Here is a 10,213-nt window from a genome sequence, read left to right as displayed (position 1 = left end):
GAATCAACAGAATGACTTAGCCAACCTGCGGATTCATGTGCAAAAGTAAATGCTTGTTGCTATTTGCCTGTTAGTAGAGCTTTTGTTGATGTCTGTTATGCAGCACTAATGTGGCAGCTCCTTGACCTTGGGAAAGTTATTTAATCTGTATGTACCTCAACTTCCTTGTCTGTAAAATGGGCATGTAGCGGACATTGACAGCTTCAGCTATCTCCTTTCCCAGTGATTGCTTCAGCTGAAGAGCTGCCTCGCCCAAGGCTCTGCCCCCTTCCTGGGGCAGCCTGCATCCAATGACTGGCTGATGAGAAATATGAAGGTCTGGGCCCCTTGTTCCGGTTTGGACAACTCTGCAGGGTGATCCTAGCTCCAGAGCTGCTTCTGTGCTGATGGCACCGACTCCCTACTTCCCTCTCTGCCTAGTCCTGCTTTGTTTCTCCTCCACGGGGGCAAAATCCAAGAGACTTCCAAATAAACCTCTAATACCTCCATCTTAGAGTCTTATTTCTTGGAGCTAACCTGTTGGGGGTGGTGGTGGTAAAAGTGACCATGTGGCAAGTTCTGGCCAATGAAATAAAAGCAAAAGTGTCACGTGGCAGTTTCCAGGAATGTTCCTTAAGACTGTTGCCCTCAAACTTTGAACTTGTTACCGCTATCAAAAGAATTTTGAAAAACTGTGAATATATTTGTATATTTTTTGATCTGAAATTTTTGTTTATATTTTTAAATGTAACTTTTAGCATATTATCAATACTAACACTCTAAAATAAAACTGTTCACTTTAATTTTAACTTTTTACTTAAAAAATTCAAATTTATTAAAAACTTGCAAGAATACTATAATGACTTCTTATATACTCCTTACCTGGATTTGTTAATTATTGATACATTGCTCCATTTGCTCTCTCATGCCCTCTCTATATCATTAGAATTATTATTAGTGCATAATCGATCAAAACAGAAATATATATTAAACCTAAAAGGAACAATGTTATTGGGACCATACTTCCCTAATGAGATGAGACAAAGCTTTCCCTGCACCCCTCACATTTTTGCACAAAGGTACAGCATGTGTGGGGTTTAGCTCATGCATACAGTCAGGCAGCCTTGGTTTGAATCCTGGTTCTGCCACCTATTGGTTATGTGGGCTTGGGCAAGTTGTTTAACTTGTCTGTGGCTCGAAATCTTCATGATAATTGTATCTACCTCATCCAGTTGTGGTAAGGACCAAATGAGTTAATATTATAAAGTGCTTAGACTATTATCTGATATATTGTAAGCACAGTTTATGTTTATGATAAAAATAGCATTGATCAATGGATGACTGTTTACTCTAGAATAATTAGGGTTCAGAGCAAATTAACAACAAGAGGAGAAGATATTATGTCACTAGTAAGTTGGAGGCTTACCAAAGATGTATTAATGATTATTGTTCAGTGCACTATTTACAGTAGAATCATATCAGAGTGATAAGTTAATCTAAGAACTTGGCAGGAATAAACACATGAACAGAGAAATGACTGATAAATGATAGCAAGTCGGAGACACGTATCCAAATTAAAAAAAACAGAATGTGACTTTCCATCATTCAATAATTTTGGGGCAAAATGAATGCAGACTTTTTTTCTACAAGTCTCAATAAATGTTTATAAAAATATAGAACACTGCCGGGCACGGTGGCTCACGCCTATGATCCTTGCACTTTGGGAGGCCGAGGAGGAAGGATCCCTTGAGGTCAGGAGTTTGAGACCAGCCTGAGCAAGGGCGAGACCCCATCTCTGCTAAAAATGGGAAAATTAGCTGGGTCAGGTGGCATGTGGCCTGGAGTCCCAGCTTCTTGGGAGGCTGAGGCAGGAGGATCACCTGAGCTCAGGAGTTTGAGGTTGCTGTGAGCTATCACAATGCCACTGCACTCTAGCTGGGCCGACAGAGTGAGACTCAAAAAAGAAAAAAAAAAAAAAAATAGAACACTAAAGTGCCTCTGATAGATGTTCCTTTTATTGGAAGATGTAGCGTTCATCTGTTGACAGTAAATGCGAAACTTTTCACTTCCTCCTCCTTGAAGTCATGCAAAATATGCGGAGAGCAGCCCCAGCCTAGCCAGGGTGGCACACAGTGCAGACCAAGCGCTTTTCCCCAACCTAGATGCACGGAGTGTGCTTCTGTGCTTTTTAAGAATCACGAGTATCTTTAAGGTCAGACATGGAGCCCTGCCTCGAGCTGGTGCCCTCACCTGAGTATTTCACTGCCTTGTGCTGGAGGGGCTCTGCCTCAGCACCCAGGCATTCCTGGACAGGCTGGGGGTTTGGAGACTGACATGGTCCTCCTCACTCCTGCTGTCCCGCCATATCTGAATCCAGAATGTGCCAACTCAGATCAACATATCTTCTCAACTTCACATTTTGCCCTTAACAAAAGCAACAAAAACAAAATATACATACGACAAAGAAGACCTACCACAGGTTTGTGATGATTTCATTAAAAGAAGATTCACTCAAACCAATATTTTGAAGCATCTTTTTGTTCAGGGCCAGAAGTTTTTTTTTAATACCGTAAGCGTTGTGTCTTCAAATTCGGGGGTGTGAGAGGCTGTGGTGTACCTAGAGTGTTTGACATGGCAGGGATTATTTTTTGACACCCCCTTCTTCCGTTAGACAAAATTATTTTCAGCAATGATCATGCATTGGAATGATTGTATTTCATGATGACCTTATGGAACACAAATATTACAACTTGTACTTTGCCCTCCTTTTCACTGTTTACAACTTTGACCACATATAGAACGTCCGAGTAGACAGAAGTAAAATAACTAAGTTATTCCTTTGTCTTCATAACCACGGTGCTCCATCGCTACTTGTGAATGCACTGTTGCGAGGTGGAGGTAGGCAGTTCTGCGGGCTGGAAGCTGCAGGTGGGAGGCGCTGACCTCCCGGCAGGAGCTGGGGGGATTGGGCAGGAAGGAACCCTTAGAAACTCACTCTGGAAAGGAACACATTGTAGCTGAGTCCACAGGGGTCAGGGTCCACAGTGTAACACAGTTTCCAGCATTAAATTCTGTGTAGAATATGATGTTTTTAAAAGACAAAATTCCCTGGGTTAACTTGAAGCTCACATAGTGTTAAAACTTAATGGTAACTACAGCATTTGCTTAGATTTAGGACTTAGACCAACAGAATATGTTTTCAGGGAGGAACACTTACCGTTGTTCAGAATTGCTGGCCAACAGGATAACAAAGAGCAGCCAAGTTGGGGCTGGTGAGTGCTTTAAAATTCTCTATAGACGGTGCACGCTCTGTTGCCTGCGCTGGGTGGTGACGGGGAACCAGTTCCTGCCACCCTGTTCTTGCACACCTTTGACGAGAGGTCTACCTGTCTCATACAGTGGCGGAGGGGTGATTCTTGTCAAAGGCAGGTGGGGCGCTAGCCAGCACGAGCCCTCGCCCCTCTCCTGCGTGGCTCCTGTCTCCATCCTGTTCCCATCTCCATGCTGCTGTCTGGACTGGCCATGTTGCCATGTGGACTGGACCTTGAGGCTGAGGGCCCCCAGGGGCTGGCAGAACAGGAAGGAGCCCGGGACCCTCAGCACTCCATGGGGAGCGTCCTGATCTCTAGACTACGTGAGAGCAAAGTAAAACTTCATCTTTTCTGGGGTTTCTGACATTTCCAAGGGTCAGGGAAGGTCCTGACATTTAAGCTGAAATCTAAAGGCTGAATAGGTGTTTTCTGAATAAGAGGGAAAAGAATTTCAGGGAGTGCGAGGCTTGGGCAGGAAAACCATGAGCCAGGAGATGGCATGGTGAGTTTGAGGGAGGGAAAGAGCTCAGAGTTCCAGGCGGTCTTGAGCAGGAACCCAGAAGGATTTCCTTGTGTAAACGATCCATCTGTGCTCATTGGAATTACCTAACATCCCGTGTGGGAGCCCCAGGGTGGAAGGAGGTTCTCAGAGACCAAACCGAGAAATCCAGGGCCTTGCCCTTGCGGGTTGCCCTAGGCAACTTCTGTAGAGTCCTGTTTACCACCTCTGACTCACCGTCACCTGTGGTTCCTATGGTTCCCATGGTTCCCGTCAACAGTGAAGCATAAATCCCTCCACAGAGGGTGGGGTCTGCAGGGTAGGGCCGTCCTCTCCCTTTTCTGGCTCGGAACCCAGCACAGCTTCCCAGGCTACGGCAGGGCTGATGGGGGAGAGAGTGTCTTTGTCTGTGGAATCTCAGGTGTGGGTTCCCTGGGAGTCGAGGAGCTGAGAGGAGTTAAGGGACAGAGGTCTGAAGTCAGGACTAGGGCTGTGTGCGGTGTATGGGGGGGACTGTGCAGCTCCACGCTGATCAGAAGCCCCACTCCCCCCACATAATTAGGGAAGGAGCCAGGAGACGGAGGGAGAGGCAGAGAAACTCCAGCAACAAGAGTTAGTGCAAGATTTAGGAGACCTGACCACTTTCTTCACCCGGGACAAGCACAGGTTGTTCCCCAAAGCGGTCAAGATTGATAAATGCATACCTGGAAGGAACAGATTGTTGGATAACTGGTGGAGACATACGTAAAGGAACCCAAAGAAAGGGAAGCCAAAGGGACAGATGGATTTTTGAAAGATTACCTCATTTCATAGGTTTGCACAAAGTCCTATAGGTTATGAAGCATTTGTACATCCATTTTCTCATCTGCTTTTCACAGAAGCCCTGTGAAGAAGCCAGGGCAAGAAATATCGATCCATTCTAAAAAGGGCAAACTATGGCTTATAGAAATTGCTTAACATACATTTCTGGTCAAAAACAGGACTAGAATCTAGACCTCATGGCTCAAAGTTCAGTGCTCTTTCTATTAAATCAGTTATTTCTTTTCTTTTTGCAGAAGAACGGGGAAAAAAGAGAAAAAATTAAAAAAAAAATCAGTGTTTTTCAAACTTTGGCATCCATGGACCATTTGTGTCTAGAGCACACAAATGCCAACATTTTTGGTCAACTTTAAAAATTGTCACAAATTTTTAAATAATGTATTAAAACATTAAAAATATAACAATGGCTGTTTTAAATCAATAAGAAGGATATTATCTGTAATCTTCACTAGGTTATTTATAATTAGTTTGATGTCAGATAGTTCGTACCATAGCTCAAGTCCCATATCCAGTCTTTTTTTTTTTTTGGCATTTCCAATAAATCAAGAAAATTTAATCTTTAGTTACAAGACTTTGGGAATGGCATCATGTGCTTTGTGGCCATCAAACAATCCTGATAAGCAGATGAAACTCAGACTGTGAAGAACAGTCTCAGGGAAGATGGTTTGCCAAACTATGAGGACCTAACTCTGCAAGCACATCACACTCAAAAGTTGGGAAAGTGGCTGTATCAACCTGGGAATTGGTGGCAAATGGATTCCTTATCCAACCTTTAGCATCAGTAGAAAGTACCTTTTTCTGTCTGATGTAGATTTTCAAAGTGTTTTTTTTTTTATTGTGGTAAAATATATACAACATGAAGTTTACCTTTTTTATCAAAATAATTTTAAAATATACCCAATAATGTTTTTGATTTCTTTCACAAAAAACCCAAATGTTGAGAAATAGTAAAACTTTGATGATGCAACTGTGCCAGAGTTCTAACGTTAAGAAATCCCGCCAGTGTGTATTCTGGATAAAAAAGAAAGAAAGAAAGCCTGATATTTTATCCCCACCATTAAGACTGTGAAAATTTGGTCCTAAGTGATAGGTTCTGATGTATCACTAAGGTACGCTACTTAAACCATTTGCAATTAGACAGATGCTCTTTATTAGCATTATCAATGTCATGAAGTGTCACCTTGCTTTCAAAAAACTCATGATGGAAAGAAAGAGGTAAAATTATCTCTCTTTGCAAATGACAGGATCTTATGTATGGAAAACTCTAAAGAATCTACAAAAAATGATTAGAGCTAAGAAGTTCAGCAAAGTTGCAGGATACAAGATCAATATACAAAAATCAGTTGTATTTCTATATCCTAGCTATGAACAATCTGAAAATGAAATTAAGAAAACAGTTCCATTTAGAATAGTATGAAAACTAATAAAATAGTTAGGAATAAATTTAACCCAAAAATGCAAGACTTATATACTGAAAAATATTGTTAAAAAGAAATTAAAGAAGGTCTAAGCAAAATCAAACGATATTCTATGTTTATTGTCTGAAACTTAATATTGTTAAGATAATGATACCAAACTGATCTACAGAATCAATGCAATCGCAGTCAAAAGTGCTTCCTCCCCATCTCCGCTCCCCAAAATGAACAAGCTAATCCTAAAATTCACATAGAATTGAAGGGACCCAGAATAACCAAAACAATCTTGAAAAAGAACACTTCCTGCCTTTCAAAAGTTACTACAAAGCTACTGTAATCAAGACAGCACTGTACATAGACATATTGACCAATGGAATAAACTCGACAGTGCAGAAATCAGCCCATACATCTATGGTCAACTGACTTTCCACAATGTTGTCCAAACCGTTCAGTGGGGGAAACAATAGTCTCTTCAACAACTGATGCTGGGACTAGATATCCATATGCAAAAGAATGAACTTGGACCCTTATCTCATACCACACACAAAACTTAACTCAAAATAGACCAAAGACCTAAATGTAAGAGCCAAAAAAAAAAAAAAAAAAAAAAAAAGAAAAAAAAAAGAAAGAAAAAGAAAAGGCTAATAAACACATGAAAAGATGATGGACATCATTAGTTATTAGGGAAATGCAAATCAAAACCACAGAGGGACATCACTTCGCAACTACTAGGACAGCTACATCGTAGTAATGAAAAGGAAAACAAGCATTGGTATGAATGCAGAAAAATCAAAACACTCCGACATTGGTGGTGGGAATGTAAAATGGTTCAGCCGCAGGAGAAAACAGTTTGTCAGTTCCGCAAAGGTTAAATATAGAATCACCATGTGACCCAGCAATTCTACTTGTTGGTATACATCTGAGAGAACTGAAAGTTGTTGTTCACACAAAAGCTTGCACATAAATGTCCACAGCAGCATTATTCATAATACCAAAAAGTAGAAAGAACCCAAATGTCCATCAGGTGATGAATGGGTAAACAAAATGCGTGTGGCCATGCAATGAATGTCACTCGGCCATAAAGGGGACAGAAGTACTGTTACGTGCTACAGCACAGACAGGCCTTGGGAACATTCTGCTGAGTGAAGAGGCCAGCCATGAAAGGCTACACGTATGATTCGATTTATAAAAAATGTCCAGAATAGGCAAATCCATAAAGACAGGAAATAGATTCGCAGTTGCCAGGGGATGAGGGGAAGGAGGGAAGTGAGGCTGTTAATACGTATGGGGTTTCTTCTTGGGGTCATAGAAATGTTCTAGAATTAGTTAATGGTGATGGTACAACATAGTGAATATACTAAAGACCACGCAATACATTTTAAAATGGTGAATTTTATATTATGTGAATTACATCTCAATAAAAATGCTAAAACGAAACAAAACAGAATTCATGTGAGTACCTTTGTCCCCTGGGGTCAAGGCACTTCATGGCGTGTTGGGGTGGGGTGGCAGTTCCTTGTACGCGCTGCCTGATTCTATATGAACACACCGAAAACAATGTTTCCTTAGTGACGGCCATTTGAGTCATGTGAAAGCTATTTTGCAGTCTGTACATGGGGATTTTAGTCAACCCTAAAGAGGACTCTGTGCACATACAGGTGACGGTGATTGCTTCTGCCAGTTGTTTGCCATTCTTAGGTGACATCCAACAGTGGCATTGGATGGAACTGTTTCTGTCTGAGTATTATGTCATTAGCTTCCCGGCTGGTTTGTCTGGCTTCTTTGCGGCGCAGTGACTTGCAGCCTGAGGAGAGAGGGCAACTTTGAGCAACGTTCTGTACTCTTCATGTCTTTCTTCCTCTTAAGCACAAAATTAAAATTTTATTCTGGGGAATATTACCTTGTGCTTATTCTGGAAGAAAAATCACAGGCTCTGATTGTGACTGATACAAAAGATTTGATGACTTTGAGCCACGGTCTGACATTTCACAGCAGATAATACATTGAGGACAAAGAGTGAATAGTTAATAAAAAAGTTTCCAGATAACCTTTGAGGTAGTTCCTGCCTACAGTTTCTCTTTGGGGCTTGTGCAAAATAATCGCTCTTATGTTTTCCTTCTTCCCAGCACACACAGATACTTTATATTCCCACTGGAACCCTGTTCATACGGTTAACATTGTTCTGAGTTGTCAGATCTATGTTACTGTCTTCATTGTTATTTTTATGAGTCAATGAAGCACTTTTGAATCATTTGATGACTTTTATAATTTGGAGATATAACACAACCACATGAATGCATAAAGCACATTTTATCTTATTTTTAATTTTTTTTTTTTTTTTGTAGAGACAGGGTCTTTCTCTGTCGCCTGGGCTAGAGTACGGTTGCATCATCACAGCTCACAGCAACCTCAAACTCCTGGGCTCAAGTGATCCTCCTGCTTCAGCCTCCTTCATAGCTGGGACTACAGGCATGTGTCACCACACCTGGGTAATTAAACATTTTTTGTTTTTTTAGAGACAGGGTCTTACTATGTTGCCCAGGCTGGTCTCAAACTCCTGGCCTCAAGCGATCCTCCTGCTTCAACCTCTCCTAAAGTGCTGAGATTACAGGCCTGAGCCACCATGCCTGGCCATCACATTTTTAAATATAAACAAAAACAAGCATATGACTGGAAAATGAGATCAGTCAAGGTCGTTAAAACAGTTCTGGAAATCCATGTGCAACCATTAAGATTGTAATAATTATTAAGAATATAATAATTATAAATGACATAACTATATTTCTGTGATAGCCATAATCAATGCCATATTTAAAATTTGTGAAAAGTAGGGGAATAAAATTGTTTATCAATTTTTCCCCTGAAACTACCAGTCTACCTGAGGACCTGTTGATGAAACTGTCCCTGGGCCTCACTCTGACAAACATTTCACCGAGTCAAGACGTTTGAAATTGCTAGGAGAAGGCTTTGGGGAAGATGGCTGAAGGACACATAGGTGGACAGAGGCCATCTGGAGGCTTGAGGGGAGACTCAGGGATGCAGGAGCACTTTCCCACGGAGTCCTACATTTCCTCCTCCGGCCTGGGAGGCCTGTGCAAAATGATCGCTCACCACCAGAGAGCACTGCGGCACTGGGGATGCCAGCCTTGTGGGCCTGGGTGTAGAGTTCTTACTCTCTGGGCGTTCTTGACTGCTACCCGCCCCTCAGCTCTTTAACCATAGTAATTTTGTTTCTCTCCTTATATTCAAGGTTCTTCACCTGGTGACCATGGTTGGGCCATGGACGGTCAGTAATCATTAGGAACTTATATATAAAATATGTTTGAGTAGGTGCATTTTTCTATCTCAAGGAAGGTTTTATAGTTTTAGTTAAGCTCTGAAAGGTGTATGCAACCCCTCTGTCCCCTATCAAAAGTCAAGAGCTGTTGCCTGAGCCATAGTATCCCCTTGAAAGTGTAGAATTCAACGATGGGAGGTACCATTTTGTTGACTGTCTACCAAGTGCACTTTATATATAATATAAATATAATCCTCAAACTACCCTGCAGGATATAAGATATTCCCATTTTACAGATAAAGAGCCTGAGGTTGAAAGAGGTTAAAGGGGTCAGACGTGGTGGCTCACACCTGGAATCCTAGCATTTTGGGAGGCCTGGGTGGGAGGATCGCTTGAAGCCAGGAGTTCAAGACCAGCCTGGACAACATAGTGAGATCTCATCTCTGAAAAAAATTAAAATAGTTAGCCAGGCTTGGTAGCACATGCCTGTAGTCCCAGCTACTCAGGAGGCTGAGGCAGGAGGATGGCTGGAGCCCAGAAGTTTGAAGTTGCAGTGAGCTATGATGACACAATTGGCCTCTAGCCTGGGTAACAGCAAGACCCTGTCTCAAAACAAACAAACAAACACCCCCCCCCAAACAACACAAAACTCTAAGAGGTTAAAGGGCTTTGCCCCAGATCACACAGCTAGGAAGCCGTGAGGCTGGGGCTCAGTCCCAGGAGTGCCCGACTCTCTCTGTGCTGTTACTATACTGAGTAAGAAGGCACGAGAGACTCATTCATTCATTAGCAAGAATGTGGCAGGTACGGAGGACACGTCCAGCGCTGGATGCTAGGGACAGAGCGGTGACCACACAGCTGTGGCCCCTGCCTTCACGGAGCTTAGCGCCCAGAGGTGGTGGTGACGGCCAGA

This window comes from Eulemur rufifrons, chromosome 16 (genome assembly GCF_041146395.1).
Source record: "Eulemur rufifrons isolate Redbay chromosome 16, OSU_ERuf_1, whole genome shotgun sequence".
Taxonomy (NCBI): Eukaryota; Metazoa; Chordata; class Mammalia; order Primates; family Lemuridae; genus Eulemur; species Eulemur rufifrons.
The sequence above is the reverse complement of the archived record's forward strand: the minus strand, read 5'-3'. Positions refer to the sequence as shown.